Source organism: Rhamphochromis sp. 'chilingali' (assembly GCF_963969265.1).
Source record: "Rhamphochromis sp. 'chilingali' genome assembly, chromosome: 15".
NCBI lineage: Eukaryota > Metazoa > Chordata > Actinopteri > Cichliformes > Cichlidae > Rhamphochromis > Rhamphochromis sp. 'chilingali'.
This window is the reverse complement of record NC_137942.1, coordinates 10,956,003-10,974,113: the sequence shown is the minus strand read 5'-3', so window position 1 is coordinate 10,974,113 and position 18,111 is coordinate 10,956,003.

Below are 18,111 nucleotides of genomic sequence, written 5' to 3'. Positions count from 1 at the left end.
GATCTGTAGTCAGGTCACTGACGCCAAGTGCATGGAAAGGCAGATTTATTGACAAGAATGAACCATGTCTGAAGATGTGGAAAAAACTCACAAACACTGGATATGACTGTTCAGCTCTGTCTTCCTCCCACACATCTGGGCACAAACCCGTCAATGTCCCTCAGGCAAAGATCGCTGATGAACTGAGCTGTCTTGCTGCCCAGTTCACAGTCATTCAACCCCACCATCCCCTGAAAAAAATGTGTGCAAACACTCACGCTCAATCCACACCCTTACATTTGATTTTTGCCCGATCTTGTGAGCTGGTCTGGGCTTCTCTCTCTTTCTCCATGGGATTGCTCTGGGATTTCTGGCAGTGTTTACTTCTTTGTGCTCTACAAGCCTGGAGCGGCCAAGCCCAGGCACACACTCACTTCTATGGAAGGGTAGGTTTTTCTGCACTGTCAGCACAAAGTGTTAACAAACGTGTTGCAACTTATGGCTCTGTGGAAGCGTGTAGGAGTCAGAGTTATATACAGGATGTGAAACAGAAACCACTCAGATATTGGGGTCACTTGGAAATGTCCTCATTTACAAAAGAAAACTGAATTGCTTTTCAGCACATATCGGCTCATGAACCATAAACAGCTAATTTTCAGCAACCATTGTAACATCCTGTGTCATATTCTATCATCACAAGTTTCAGCTGTTGATTACAGAAGCAATCATTTTAGCTACTTTGTGTCTGCAGCATCTACCTTTGCAGGTTTGAATACAGGCTGAATCAGTGAAAGGAAAAAAAGAACTTTCACCTGAATTGTTGCTTTAACAAATACGGCCAAAGAATTAACAATTGATTTCATACAACAGTGTGTACTGTTCCTTTCACACACAAAAACCACAAACAGCTTTAAAACAGAGCAGAGAGAAAAATAGGAGGATCCCAAGAGAACAAAACATCTGTGTTTCTACTTACTAAACATAGCAAGTCTTCTGTTTGCTTTGTTTGATGGTAGTCGCATAATGCCAAGGCTAATGTCAGCAACAAATTAATAGATGCTGGCTTTGTGAGCAAAGCTGGAAAAGAAAATATGTATCAGAAAGCAGTTCATAACTGAAAACAATATTAAATGAGCAAAAGAACAAGCACCAACAATATATTAAGCCCACCTGCACGATACTGTGTATGGTGTATCTTCCCCCTGTGCTTCCAAAGCATCTCTCACATGTCAAGACATGGACACAGGACCCCTGAAGGTGTCGTGTAGTGTCTGGCACCAAGACTTTGGCAGCAGGTCTGTAGGATACAAGTTGGGGCCTCTGAGGATCAGGCTTGTTCAAACATATCCCTCAGATACTCAGTCATATTGAGATCAGGGGGAATTTGGAGGCTAGATCAATGCCTAGAGCAATCTGTCATGATGCATGATCTGTTCTTGAGTAGTTTTCTTTGGTAATGTTTAGGTGGGTTGGACATGCCTGCAATGATTTTACTGTTGTTGCTTTGCCCAGGCTATGATTATCACTTCTCATTTGCATTTGGTAGCGTGCGTTTGTGAGCCTTTGTGATTGGATGATACAGCTCCAGGGCATATTTAATTGGTGTGTCATTGATCTGCTGTTTTCATGTACTCACATGTCACGTAGTCCTGTTACATGAAATAGAGATGGGTCAATGCATTAACGCTATCGGGGTCTGAACATTTCAAAAGTTTGTTTGGGGACTATATAGTTGGTTGTTACAGTGTAATAACACACTGTAATGTGACTTTGTCTGCTTTTACAATATCAATAAAACACACTGAATGAAAGATATGTTGAAATCTTGCAACATAACCGCAAAGTAATAATGTCTTATGGTATTAGTGATGACACCAGGTGGGTGTGTCCAGGCAGGAGTTAATGCCGTACTTGTTTATATTCTCACTGATGTAATTTGTTGAGGCAACAGAACTTTGGCAGGAAGGGACTGACAAACAGTCAAGGTCATTGACCCAGTTCAGGGAAAAAGCCACCAATCAGCTGTGTGTCCCTGATGTTTCAAATTAACGATTAGTTCTTGATATAGGACAGTAGATGGGGCAACAGGGCTGTCTTTGTTTGTTAATGATCACACAGCACTATGACCAATAATGGTTAACCACACATAACATCTTTCACCATTTTTTTTTAAAACCTCCTTCCGCTTCTTGTCTTTCTTTTCCTCTATATTGTTCCACTGCCACGTTGCAACTATTCCGAGTTTGGGAAGTAGAGACACCTGGATTTAGCCTTTTTTTTTTCGCCCCCCAGAAAATGTCTTCCTTCCAGGGTAGGTACGCCAAAGGCTATGGCCATGTGATGACAATGATGATGTGGCATGGTCTGATAGTGAGAAAGTATTGAGCGTGGGGACTCCACACCCCCATGGCCTCGCAACGCTCCCCTATCCTGAATCAAATACACAGAGATGTGTGGGATTACTCTCACAGGAGGCACTTGAACCCTTTGACTTCCTGCCCGCTCATGAGTTCACTGGTCTCAGTGGGAGTGTCTGTGAAATGCATGCGCAATAACAGCCGAATGAAGGCAAGAGAGACCAGAAGGAGGAACGGGACGTGCTGTGAAGGAAGAGGAGTGAATGACAGGTTAGTGGGGGAGGTAGAGAAGGAGGATGAGAGGTGGGGGGAAAGACCATCCAGGGTCTGTCTATAACGAGCCTGAGGCTGTTGGCAGCAATAGCATGTGTTATGGAGAGGACTCAGTTCTCTCTTAAAAAACTGGACGAAGGGGGTGGGGGTGCGAATGCTGCGCAGCCAGGAAAAATTCACAAAATAACAAAAAAAAAAGTTCCTCAGCTGTCTGACAAAATGGTCTGTTTTTCATTAATACGGGCAAGTTGCTATTTTGAGGCAGAGCTTCCATGTAAAATATGACCTTAAGTTTTAATCTGTTGGGTGCAGATAAAGATCTGGACTCTATTTGCTAAACACGCTGCATCAGCCTGAGGCTGGCCTCATTTGTGACCAGCCTTTAGCAAGCCTCGTGACAGCCTGTTATGCTTTCTACGTCCATCATATGCCACAGTAAAGCATTTTGCGCTTATAATATTGTACAAGGGCCGATAACGTGTGGTATCATGTGCTGGTCCCTGACAGCTTGCTTGTCTCTCACTGTCTCCCAGCTAATATTAGAGCAGCGCTGATTAAAGAGAGGGCTGATTTTGGTCCCAGTGAAGGTCAAAGTACTTAAAGTGGCAGCATCGAAGTGCTGTGAGGCTAACAAGAGTGAGCACCTGGTGTCCAATGCCTGCAGCTCGAAAGGTAAGGTTTTTAGAAGGAAGGGAGGGGGCAGGATGATGATCTTATATACAAAGCCAGCTTGTTTGAGACCAGGCTCATATGGAGCTGCTCTGCCAAGGGTCCAGGGCTCTACATCCTGCCGCGCACTGAAAACCCAGTCTTCAAATAAGTCACACGAACAAAGAGCCATACAGGCTGTAATCACCCATAAGCAACCCCATACACACATAGAAAGAGTACACTGTACTTCTCTATCTCCTTTGTTTTGTTTTTACTGTTTGCAGTGCCACCCATTAAGCTCCGAGTATTTCTCAAGAAGTCCCGGTTTTAAAATCGAACTCACAAATCAGTGCAATTAAGTCATTCTCCACAAAACACACACGCATACACACAAACACACTAACTCCCCCGTCATCGTCTCCCCGTGTTTCACCCTCGGGCAGCAACTGCGTAATGCCTTCCAGATGTTGGGATGTTGTATTCTCTGGCCTACCAAACCTTGGAAGTCAGTGCCCCTCTCTCATGGTGTTAATGGTGCCCAGGAGGCCTTTGAGGGGGGAAGGGAGGGGAGTCACAAGACCTTTCAACCTCCTATAGAGAATACAAAAAAGACCTCAGGATCCTTTCCCTTTCACAGGGTAATCGGTCAGCTGTCTTCTCTTTGCATTGATCAGCAGGGTTTCAAATGGAATTCCTGATGAGAAACCTGGGTGTGGTTTAAAAAGACATCCTAGTAACAGTGGAGGCAGGAAGGTGTGCTTACAAACAGGATAACAAAGTCCTCTGCAGCTGTTCTTTCTCCAGATGGGTAGTGGTGGTGAACACTATTAGATTTCATATATCAGCTTCCTTGGGCTGAGTATCTTGTGTCAGCTGCTCCTTGTCAACTTATTGCAAACCTGCCATATTATTCCTTTTTCTGAGTCTTAATAAATGAGTCTTGGTATAAAAAAATCAATGGCTACTCTCTTGAGTTAGCTTGTGTTTCCATCTTTCCATTTCTCTCTCCCTATGAGCTCCACTAAATGATCCTCTGTCACAGTCTCAGTTTTATGTTCCATACTTTACTCCAAGCTGAATGGCCAATCATTGGGGTCCTATCTATTTCGCAGTACAGACCATAAAACAGTATAAGACATGGTAGACAGCCACAGTCCCTCAGGGAATATTTTTTAAAAACAATATTAAAACCAGTGTTGGAACTTTTCCAGTCATGGTTATTCATTTATGTTCTTTTACTATGGAGGTTTGCGGTGATTGGATGACGAATGCAACCATCAGGGATGCAGGACAACTTCCAAAGATGGCTTTGGGGTGTTTCTGTTATTCTGGCAACTTGCACCATATAAAGGATAGATCACTCAAATGCACCAGCATGGCTCAGGCAAAGGGTGCAGACCAAGTGATCCCTAGACTAAAACCAAAAGAGGAGCGAGTGAGCTGAAGCGAGAAGAAAAAAGCTCCAGGCCGAGGATCTCTGTGAGAAAGTGTCCATCTGCAGCACACGCTGGAAACGACCCAAAACAAACAGGTTAAAATTAAACCACAGAGTGAAAGCCAATCTGTGTGTTTAACGTTCTTACAAACAGAGGATTACCGTGTTACCATTTCAAAGGTCTGAGAAATTGTCAGTTTTGTGGTTTAGCTTTTCCCACTAACTCCACTGCATGTACCAGCAGGTTGAGTAATATTTTTGCCATTTTTGGATGATAATGTAACATTTCTCTAGAAATTTCTCTAGTAGAAACACAGACGCTCTGTCTTTGCATCTTTTTAATCTGCCTAACGGGCATCCCATCTTTCTAACCAGTTGATTCTGACTTTCCTAATTGGGTTTGGGCTTTGTTATGAAAGTATGTGGTTGCTGCGGTTGCCACCGCAGATGTTTCCCAATTCCATAAGTACTGCATTCCCCTCCTTTTTCAAAAGCCATGTCAGCCCCACAAGTTACTGCACAGCCATAGGGGATCAAATTTGTTCAGCTGCTAAGGACAAAGTGTACTTCTGAGCGGTGGTGATTTGACACTTTGCTGCCATCTAGTGTTGACTAATGGGTCTGGATTTAGAGTTGTGTCTTCCGATAGTATTGGAAAACAGTGGGAAACCATTTATAAATGAGATATCTGTATAACTGTAGCCATTCGTTAAAATAAAATCTAATATTTAAGGTGTGATTCACAGTGAAGACATGTAAAGTGCTGGATAATAATAATAATGATGGCATTCATTATTATTTTGTTGGCTGTGGCTCCAGAGGGAGCCAGAGATAAAGGGACTAAAGTGAGCTGGTTAACAGATATTCAGTAGAGATTCAGCAATAATAAATTAAACAGTTAAAAATTCACATGCAATATTGTGCAAAGGTATTGAGGAACTCATCTTTTCATTATTTTTTGCTTCCAAGCAGCCAGATTTTCTTGTAATTTTTAAAGTGCTCTTGAGCAATCGTTATAGAATTTCTTAAGGTCTCTCAAAGTTTTTCTTCTTTGCTTTTTCTGACCATTCTCCATGGAATGTTTTTTTTAACCCTAACACTGACCCAGGAATCATTCGAACATAAAAAATGGCAGTTAGGTCAAGGAATGAGCCAGGTTTGGGTCTACACATAACAGAAAACTTAGCCAAGAATCAGTTTTAAATTGCATCTTTTGTTGCTTGCATCTTTTGTTGCTTGCAGCTTGTTGCGACACAAGCTGTTTGTTACAATTGTTTTTGTTTAACCTACAAAAAAAAATAAATACAGTTTGACAGTTTGAAAGTGTCAAACTGCTGATGTTGACGTGATCTAGCTAGCTAGCTAGCAAAGACCTCACACAGGACCTGGGAAATGCATGTGGTCCTTCAGTTGATCCACGTACTGGTTGCTGAAGCCTCATCAGAAATGGTCTCAGTGAAAGGGTGCCAGCCAAGAAGCCATTCCTGAGGAAGGGAAACTGGGAAAAAAAGACTGAGCTGTGCTAAATTACACAACAACTGAGATGAAAATCAGTGGCAACAGGTCTTATGGAGTGATGAATCCATATTTGAAATTTGTGGTTCAAATCATTGTCAGTATCCACAGAGGAGGTCGAGACAAATGTACAACATTCCTAGCAAGCAAGCTACTTTCAGCTGCTGCCGTGCCACGAGAGGTTGCCACAGCAGTTAGCTCTGCATATCTGGTATGACAGATGTCTGACGTACACAAAGAAAATTTTTGTCTCCAGCTGGAAGTCATCTGTAAAACACAGTGGAGAATCTGTCGTTCCAGCCAGTGGCGTTGGACTTCTGAACACAAAAAACTACGGTATGATTTAGATCCACCATGCAATACCATCTGGAAAACATTTGATTTATACCAACTTAATTTTTCAGCATTACAGTGTTCCCAAACACAATGCCAGTGGAGTAAAAGCATACCCGGAGAGCAAAACACACAATGGAACACTATCAGTCATGGATTGGTCTCCCCAGAACCCAGACCTCAACATTAACGAAGCAGTGTGTGATCACTTTGACAGAGAACAGAACAAAAGGCAGTCAACATCCAAGAAGAGTGAATGTCCTTGTCTGGAGAACTATTCCTGAGAACTACTTCAGTTCAAGCTGTGTTGCAAAATAAAGACAATCATACCAAATATTGACTTTAATGCTTGCTAGAATTATGCAAACTTTGGTTTTATTTACCTTATATATTGCATTTCCATGTATGTTTGCACATATTTGAGCAAATTGCTGTATCTTTTTCCCATTTTTCTTGCAAAATATAAAGAAATAAAAGGAGACTTTTTTGCAGCAGTGTTCCCCATTCTCCTTGTTGATGCATCTGAACCCATAAAACATATCTGTTGCTGGAGAATATCATGCCAAGGGTTTGATGGTCTTTCCACCCAGATGATGTAGCAGAGCATTTGCCGTTCAGCTGGAAAAGTATTTACAGTTTATAAATCCCAGACTGCATGACATCATTTTTTGCATCCTCTGCACACACCTCTCCTAAACCCAGAGTCTAAAGTTACCAAAGTCCAGATAAATAAATAAATGCATAAACAGACAACCTGGTGCTGCAGTGAGTCGACCAAAGTTTTCTGCGCTTTAAAATTCTTCAAGGCTTGTAGATAAAAAAAAATTACTGCATAGAGGAAACTGAATGCACTTCTGTCACAGCTCTTTATCTATCTGTCTATCTATCCCCACTATAATGTTGCTAAACGTTTCCATGTGTCTATGATGTCAAGCTTAGTTCCAGAGTAACAATCCTCTACTGGGTCCATCGGGCCCAGATAGATTGTCCCTCAACAGAGGGAGTGAAACCTGCTGTCAAAACACATTTTTCTTGCTACACGTGCTTTGTATTTTCTCAGAAAATGCATTTCACACGAAGAGAAATTTCAAAAAAAAAAAAAAGGGAAAGAAATGGTTTTGCTCTGGAATCTGTGTGACATTGTAAGAAATCTAAATATGGGTCTTTTTTAAAACATTTCATTTCTTCTGTGGTAATCAGCAGAAGTGATTTGACAAATCACCAAACTTATCTCCCCTGAGCCACCTAGGAGTGTTTTGGTTGACTCTGATAGTTGTGGGTAAACAGTTGAGCAAAAACAGGGGCCTGGAAGAGGAAGATTGTTCTTGGACAAGCTTTCTGCCCTGACTCAGCTGGACAGCAGGCATCCCATCATTGCAAAACAATAAAGAAACAATGTCATCACTCTGAAAAGAGGCCTTTGGTCTGAGCCAAGGCTTTGAGTAACACTGCTTAATTTCCAAGTGAAGAGAGCTGTTGCATTTTAAAGCACACGGGAGAAAGGAGCAGACAGAGGATATATGGTGTGAAAGCAAGGGTAGAGTAAGTTAAAACAAAAGAAGTCAAGACAAGAGAAGGATTTAGGTTAGCAGACAGGCCATAATCCAAATGTGCTCAGCAAAAGCTCAAAGCACAGGATGTACTGCCTTCATTAGCAAGCACAGGTAGTGGAGAGGGTGGAAAAGTGGACTGAGTGTGAAGGAAACAAAAAAAGATAACTAGGAGATAACAGACAGGAGTTTTAATCGTGAATAAGATCCAAACATGGGATCCAGGAAGCAGAAATAGCCCACCTTCACTGCTTCTCGCGCTGCTTTGAACAATCAGATTTATGCCTTTTCTCTACGGACTCATTAAGCCTGTTTACTACTAATGACTTCCTGTTTGTTATCTGGCTCCTGCACACTTACACGTTTACACTTTCCTATCTAACATCCTAAAAGACTTTCATTGCCATGTGACAGACTTACATCTTCACGTTGATTGTTGGACCGAGCTTGTTTTGGTATGTTTTACCAAAACATCCCCATAAGAGAGTCTGCCAGAATCAATTACTTACTTTTCTTGATTATAATCAACCTCATATGGCTGCTAATGGCTTTGACGGTCCAAGGGTCCAAACTACTGACACTCCAGCTTCAGCTTATACATTTTAATTGATAATTGGGAAATGTTAGCCTGCTAAAACAATAAACTCCCACTGTATATCCACTTGACTTACCAGTGCAATGTATGGATTTTGACAGGACAGAGATGCCTCAAGTCAAATATGGGAAATTATGCGCTTACTGGAAATGAAGATAAAACTGTGGCAAATAAAAGACAAGCAACAAATCACATGCATGTGCTAAAACAGTAGATAACAGCCTCTGTGCTTTATTATTGTGTACTACTATTTCAGAAGTAATTCAGCAGGAGCTTATCTACACAGTTTATAGCCGACTAATGTAAAGCGACGACAGTTTTCCCCAGTTTTGTTATTGTTGTCTCACTCCATGAGAGACTCATTTCCCACAAAATATCTGCTAGGTTCAACTTGAGTCACTCATTTAAGTGCATTTAGGCTTTTGTCACATTGTTGAGTGAAGCACTGGACGCGGGTGAACCGCTGAGGACTTTAGTCTTTAGTCTTATCGTCGACTGCTTCGTCTTCTTTCTCTCTCAGCTTCTCCATTCCTCTCAGCTTTCAGACCTTAAGTTAAAGCTAGACGCTGCACTCAATTGCATCACTTGCCCCACGCTTTCCTTTGCAAGTGTAATTTGTGGCTGGCCTGTTTAAGTCTTAGTGGTTTTGTGCTCTAGTTTAGTTGTACAATCAGAGGACTGTTTGTACAACGTACAACCTTTACCCAGGGTGTCACAGGAAATAGTGTAAAAGTGAGGTCTTACCAACCTACAAAATTTAATTCAAAAATACTAAACACTTTTCAGAATATACATCAGAGTCACCATTTATTCACAAAGTAACAGTGAAAACAACAACAACAACAACAAAAGGATAAAGAAATGAAAACATGAATAAAAAAGAAGAAAAACAGCCTTCTGGGGCCTCAAAGGTGAAAATAGCAAACATAAGTACCTTTCTTTTTACACACAAATAACAAAAAGCAATAAAGCTACAGCATGAAAAAAATACTACAAAATAGGCCCCGTGTCTAACCACAGAAATGGACAAAAAGAAAGAAATTCCCAGAGGAACCCACCCGAGGGATTAATAAAGTTTAATCTTATCTTCTATCTTTTATCTTATCTTAAATAAAATTACTGACTTCCCACCAAGCTTCCACTGCCTTAAGGTTAGGTTTAAACAAACAGAAAAGAACAGGAACTAAGATTTTACAGGTTTTCAAATTCAAGAAGTACATTTTAGGTCACACAAAATAACCCTAAAGCCTCGGTGCAGAGGCTAGAAATACACCTTCACTACCAAAATTTTCTGCTGTAGCCTGCCTGCAGCACACGGACACATGGAAACACACTCTCTCTCTTTCTCTCTCTCTCTCTCACACACACACACACACACACACACGCACACACACACACACACACATATGATCACCAATGCTGAGAATTGAGCAGCATTCCCCCCCAAAAAATCAGTTTATAAAAGACGGAGTTTGGACAATAGCTACCTGGTCAGATAAGTGAAGCCAAAGCTTCATGTTAAACCTGCTTTAATTCTGCAGCTCAAAATGTGAAAAAGAAGTCCAGTTGGACAGAAGTCGAACAGTAAGTGAACCTTCATTTCCTCTAACTGTGACCTCAGGAGACACTGTCCTTGGTGAGTTTGTGGTCACAGTCACAGTTTCAAATCATATTCAAACTAACAATCATTAAAGTTAAAAAGGAGGTTAAAGCAGGTTATCTGACCTACCTTGCTTTAATTTATTTTAATCATACTCACACCTCGAGGAATCATTAAATTGAAAGGTAATGACTTTACATTATTAGACAGAAAACCCTAACAAGGAAATCCCCTACAAGGAAGCGCTTGAGGTCAGAGGGAAGAATGAACTCTCTTTGAACAGGAAGAGACGTAAACCAGACTCCAGGAGCAGCAGCTATCTGTCAAAAACAGACAGTTATAGTTAAAGGGCACGCTCAAATATCGACACCATTTGAGCGTGCCCTCTGTACCCCTCTCAGAGACTACGTCCACACTAGCCTGAATAGATTTGAAAACGGCTTTTTCGTCTAAAAACGCTCCGCCATACTCCGCATCCACACTAGCGTTTTCAGTCATTTTCACAGAGTTGTGCACCGAAAACACTTACGTTCCAGTACTGCGCATGCGTGAAACGCAAGAAGATTCGACCTGCCTCATTTCTGTCTGCCGCTTATTTACTTAAAATGTTGAGGAAACGCACCAAGTTTTTAAAATGGACTAACAATGAGGTGGAGTTGTTGCTGCGAGTAACGCAAAAGTACAAAGTTGCAAAAGCGATTGAGAGTTAAAGAATTTGGAGAAAAGCTATTTGAAGCATGTACAAACTGATATTAATCTTTAATAGGGCTGTCAAAATTGAGAGCAAACAAAACAACTGTGCAATGCCCTCCACTATCTTAGTTTAATTGGTCACATGACTGCATCATATGACTAACATGTATCATCGTTTTAGAAAGCCTCCGTTTTCGCTGTCCACACTGCATACGTTTTCAAACGTATGCGTTTTCGAGAGCGTTTCCAGAACGCTGCGTTTTCCTAGAACGTGGTCTCAGTGTGGACGGGAGGCCAAAACAGAGAGAGAGCGATGCGTTTCCAAACGAAAACACATTAGTGTGGACATAGCCAGATTCATTCCTCATTCGTCACATCCAGTCTCAAGACACAAAGACAATACTCTAGACTCAGGGTTTCACACATCCACCGTTTATATACAGTCTATGTCCCAAACGTACATTTTTGACTACTCTGACGGCACCACACTTGTACTCATAGTGCACGTCATGCAGCTGTATTTTACAGTATGAATGCAATGAAAATGGTAAGTGTGGAAGTATGCAATTTGAGACACCGCATAAGTTAACATTGCAGTTGTTAATCAGTATGTTAGCATCCTGAAGTTAATCGTACTCTAAACATAAAGTGGATTTGCTCAAATTAAGGCTGGGTGTGTGCAGACTAACTTCAGTATTCACCTACAAAAGGTTTGGATAACCTCTAATTCTGGGAGTCTTTCCAAGAATGTCTGTTTACAATCACATGTAGCCTAATATATACAATATCTTTCGCAAAAGTACACACACAGGAGGTAAAGAATGCAATCTTTGGCAGGGGAATTGATGTTTCTCAGTACTGTGGCATGTAGCATATTACAGTTTTTTACAGCCGCTAGGACACATTTCACAATACTTAGGTCACTTTTGCAAAACTCTTCACACAATCCTCCTAACTGACCTTCAGCTTGGCAAAGCAGTTCATTTCACATTCAAAATGCACTACAACTACCAAAACACTTTATTCAGGTCTCAAATAAACTCATTCTTCCAGAACACTAGCAAAGGTTGACAGCCGACAAACACACTTTGTCACCCACAAAACAATGACCTAAAAAACACTAACAACATGTAGCATTACACAGCGTTTTCTTGTGTAAAACAAGGACACATCTCTGTTTAGAATTTCAATATATGTTACTGGAATGAATCAGACATCATGCAGAATTCGTTACAGTTTTTTCTGAATGCTTAAACCCTAACTGTGATTCTTGTAGCACAATTTCTAAAACTATTCAGACTTATAGCAAAACCACTCACTGAGTTTGCAAAACTAAAAGCACAAAAACTTTAGGGCGACCGTGGCTCAGGGGGTTAGGGAATCGCATCTGTAACCGGAAGGTCACCGGTTCGATCCCTGGGCTCTCTGTCCTGGTCGTTGTGTCCTTGGGCAAGACACTTTACCCTACTTGCCTACTGGTGTTGGCCAGAGGGGCCGATGGCACGATATGGCAGCCTCGCTTCTGTCAGTCTGCCCCAGGGCAGCTGTGGCTACAACTGTAGCTTGCCTACACCAGTGTATGAATGTGAGAGTGAATGAATAGTGGTATTGTTAAGCGCTTTGGGTGCCTTGAAAAGCGCTATATAAATCCAATCCATTATTATTAAAAACTGCTTTGCACTCAGTTTGCAATTTTGTAACACACACTTTGCAAAACTGTAGGCACAATTCACTGCACAACACTCAATTACCAAATTTCCAACACACTCCTAGCAAAAGTATACACATGTATGGCTATCATTAACACTAATTTGCCAACTGTCTGGCACACTTTCACATGTGAAAACTTTTTTAGATAATTCGTTCACTTTGCAGTCAGCCTAAGCACTATAATACAGGTAAGTTGTGTGTGCGGAGTACAATGGAGGGAGCAGAAAGAGTGAGAAGTAGAGGAGGCCGAGGAAGAGGACGTGGAGGTGAAGAAGTAGGATGAAGAGGACGACAAGGACAAGGAGGAGCAAGAGGAAGATGAGGAGGGGGGAGAGGAAGATGAGGAGGGGGGAGAGGAAGGGTAAGAAGAGTAAGAAATAGAATTGCTGATGACATCAGAGCTACAATCATAGCTGGACTGGCCATCGGGCATACCGGGCATTTGCCCGGTGGGCCGCTGGCGATTTTTTGTTTTTATGGGCCGATGGATTTTTTTTTTTTTTGATTTTTTTTTTTAGGAAGGGTATATATAATGAAAGGTGTTGGATTGGCCAATTGGTCATGATCGACTCTGGGCTGGACCAATTACAGCCGAGGAGGCCGGATGCACCCTCCCCCCTGTTTAGCAATCACGTGATTTTCGCGCATTGCATGCCGGGAACTAGTGGCAAAACAATTCAAGTACCGCATCAAATGCAAGAATTTGCAGCACCGCAAGACGTTCATTCTCCGGTTCCAATACCTTCTTGTTTTTTCTTTGCCGCACAAAAAAGGAATGTACAGAACAAAAGGAGAACAATGCCGGTCCGTACAAAGACAGACTCGACGAAAAGACAAAGAAAAGATACGAGGAAAAATCAAACCAGTGAAAGGGTCAGACCCTTACGAGCACACAGAGGGACAAAATACGTTAGCGTGCTGCCCAACTTTCACCACGCTCATATTTATAATTATACGGTTCTTGGAGTGAGTGCATACACTCATGAAGTTTAGTAACTTCAGGTCACTGCAACAAGCCCAGGAACAGTTTACCGACGGATGGGTACAGGACCTTGAAATGCACCGTGTAGAACGAAAGACCATCGTACGAACAAAGGTAAGTTTACCAGTCTCACAAATTGTCGTCATAAATACACATTCTTTAACCGTTTATTAATAGGACCTTTGAGCTCAACGGTAATTAATTAGTAGTGGAAATAATTTCTGGTAGGCATTACAGAAATGTAGCAGTGACAATAATATTGTATGCTGTAATCGCACTGGACAATTAGTGATACAAAACAACTGTTTTATCCTGTGAATAAACGTATATGTTTTTGTCAATGTACCATAATAACAGAAGCGAAACGCAATATTGTGTCAGGACAATTTACTATTTATGCACAATAAATAAAGGAGCATAGCGCGACAATTTCTGTTCAGCGCCAGACTTGTAACCTATATCACCAATTATGTTAAGAAAAAGGACGTATTAACGACTAAAAACTCTGATCTTTGTGGGAATGCTTGGAGCAGACTAACATGTGAGCTGGAGTGTTCTGGGACGTTATATTTGGTATATCCAGACCATCCGTCGGCTCTTACTTCGGAAACATGGCTTAAAAAATTTCTCTTCAACTACGTAATCCGATAAAAAAAACGATCTCTTTACCCGTCGGCTTTCCATGGCTGTCATGCGACCAGCAGTTAATAATACAACAGCTTCTTGGCATTTTTTGGGTTTCTTTTTTTATCGCTAGTACCTCTTGCCACAAGTTCCCAGAATCCTTTGCGGTTTTACCCCTGAATGACGTCACATTTTCAATCTTTATCCTGGTGGGCCGGTCTCTAGTCAAAATGCCCGGGCCGATTTTTTGTCCCAGTCCAGCCCTGGCTACAATAGTGGACCATGTAATCAACCGTGGAATGACCCTGAGGGTAGCTGGCCAACGGGTCCAGCCTAACTCGAGCCGCTACACTGTAGCAAGTACCATAAGGTCATCTTGAAATGAGAATCGGTTAGTACAGTCACTTCGCACAAAGATTTGTAGCACTGCCATATGCCAATGAGAAACACACCAATACCATTGATGTAAAAATACTGAAATTGTTACTTTACAGAATTGCTAGATGACCAGATGCTGGGGGCAGAGGAAGCATGTTCACTGCAGACCAAGTAACCCATATAGTCATTATGGCGATTGCAAATAATCCTATACTTGGAAATAAACACTTGTGTTTGTTTTGATGTGTTTGAATAAACACCAGTACTTGAAGTTTGGATCCCTCTATGCTTATGGATCTATGACAGACGTATGAGCTCAAACTGACATAGCCTACCTTGTGCACAGAGAAAGCAAAAGCCAGATGTGTTTTGTATTCATACCATCAGTGTGCAGTTGGCGCATTATGTGCTTAGTAGATGATGGCTTGTGTGTACTGTTTGATACGGAAACACTATTTTTACGAAGGTGTGAAGAGTTAATCTAGCTGTGTTTGCTTTTGCAAGAGAACTACAATGTTTTGATGATTGGGTGACAGGTTTTCTTATCTGTGTGAAGAGTTTTGCAAAATTAGCCAATAGTTACAAAAAATGTGCTTAAGCAATCAGAAAAAACTGTAATATTTGTTTATGTACCGTATTTTTATTTTTTTGCACTAAGTAATCCCAAAATACAAGAATTTGTATACACACCATCCACTGATACACATACAATAGTAATGCTAATCTACTCGGTCTTCTCCATTTGGCCACAGGTTCTCATCCACATCACATCTCATGTCATCTAGGGCAATACACCTAGGAAAGAATCTTCTGGCATGCCAGAATTGAAGGAGTTGAAAAATTGAAGGAGTAACACCTGTGTAGATGTTCATCTACAATGAGAATCAGCTGTGGCTGGTTAAACTGCATTTTTAGATTTAAAATATGTTTCAATAAAATATTGCTGTTGAATTTTGCTGTCTTTTCAAGTTTTGCATTGTGTTATTGTTTTGGCCATAAGTTTAACAGTTTTGAAAACAGTATGTAAGCACATGCAAAATGTCCTGTACGTACAAAGATTTTTGGCAGTTGTTGTGTCTGAGTGAGAAAATAATTCATGAAATTTGAGAGATGTAGTCATTGAATGCATTTTGTGCCAAAACAATGATAACTGATCCTCAGTTTAGCCCACATAGACTTCTGTTGTGCTCACTGTGTGAGGAGTTTTGCAAAAGTGACCTAAGTATTGAGAAATGTGTCCTAGCGTCTGTAAAAAACTGTAACTTTCGTAGGGCAGTTTGTGAAGAGTGAAGTTTGCACAGAAATCAAACGTATTAAAACCAAAGTGGAAACAGTGACAAACTGCTTCCTCCAGTGACAAATTAATTCTCAAATACAAGTTGTAAGAATTAGTCAGAAATTGCTTTGAGATTCTGATAAAGTTAGGAAGAATTTTCCACACTGGATACAAGATGAGTAAGCTGCTGTTTGACTTAATCATGAATTTCCCAGCAGGAAAGATAAAATTACTCTATACTGCAGTCAGGATAGGGCATATCTGATGTTATGTGTGTAACAAAGAATTTTAGGGAATTTTGTCTCCCCAGTCTCCCTGACACTGATGCAATGTGTCTTGCATAAAGTAAAGAAAATGCCAAAGAAGAAAATGCCAGCAGAGAAACAAGGAATCTGTGGACACAGAGGGTCCTCTGTTAGACTCATGAATCTTCCAAGATCACGTTACAACAAGCCGAGCTTCAGTAAGTAAATGGAGATATTGTTGCACTGTGAATGTCTCTGTTGTTTTTCTGTGTTTTCACAAATGAAGTCGATGGACACTGGTTGCTTGCTCGGTTTTATAACGGGGTGAGGAAAGTGCATCTGGTCTCCAAAAGAACTGATGGAATTTCTCTCTAGCAGAACAATGCCATCTTGTCAGTGGTAAGCTATATGATCAGTTCCTGGGTGTTAGTACAGGACTGGCATTAAAACTGCAGGATACAGTCAAGTGCCTTTTTCCTTAGGACTTTGTCAAATTTGAACGGACACTTCCCTTTTGTCACTGGAAAATTCATTCTTTTTTAACAAGCTGTAGTAAAAAGGCCAACATTGTCACATCAGCCTCACGAACATTTGTCACGCCACTAATTGCTCTGTGATTTATTCTAGTAAACACCCGAGTCCAGTTAATCTCAGTGTCCTTGAAATCCTTCAAGGCCAGCTGATGAATGTGGTTCCTGCACATTCTTAGACTTGAACAGGAAGTACCCTTATTAAATGAAACTGATAGCGATCACAGCGTGGCTTCATGAAATGTAAGTGAACCGCACAAACGTTTGAACATTTCTGTTAGGTTTGGCAGCACTTAGCTTGGATTTCAAATGGACTTTGTTGCTGGGAAACACACACCATTTGTCAAGAGAATCAAGCTGGAATGAGACCAGTATTAGTCCAGTGAAATTTTAATAGCAGCCTTTTAAGTCTGATATGTGTATAAACCTCCAGGAGAGAGAAAAAAGAAGACAGAGGGGGGTGTAATCCTTGCTTGCTTTTTCTGCAGCATGACTGGAATTTCAATGCTTGTTTTCTTCACTGGAGTGTGTTGTTTGTCTTTCAGAGCATTCCTTCTTGGATATCCTCTATCTTTTCTGCTTCAACCTAATGGACCTTTCAAATAACCTTTGACCTACACTGGATTAAAAGACAACTTGCTGCACGTAGCTGCTTTTTCTCACTTGCCCTTAACCAAAAACATATTGTTCTTGTTCCTATTAAACATTTCTGTGGGTCCCAAGAGCACAAGGAGGATGTGATTACTTGCTTTTAAAGCCTCCCACAGATTCACTGTTCTTGCTGTGATTTGTTATTTAATGCAGGGGATGCATCCCAAAAGAGTTCATCACCTTAAACTGACTCAGAAATGATTCCTACATCCATTCCTTTAGTGTGACAGGACAACTTTCTTTCAGTTTCTAGAAAATCACATGCTTATCTGGGAGTATCCCACATTTCCAGACTGTGCCACACAGACACCACACACATACACAAAAATCTAACTGAAAGTGAAATCTGGGAAATTCCAGTTTTTAATATTGGCTTCTTTTGTGCCATAACATGTTCTTAATCAACAATCCAAAATGGGCACATTCCTTTTCTCTGATGTTAAGATGATAATGAATCAAAAGCAAACGAACAAAAAAAAACCCCAATCCCAATACATAAACCATATGATACATATTTCATTTCTGAATGAATCAATTTGGTGTAAAAATTCAACCAGAAGGGACAAAAAATGGTCCAGTTTTGGTCTTTAAACATTTGGTCTAAATTATGAAAACACAGAGCAACAGAGCCGATGGTGCGTGGGTGTGAATCTATGTGCTGGTGACCTTAAGATGTGTCTGTGCATGTGTATGTGTGGGCAAAACGACGGCTAACAGCCAACAACCAAAAAAAT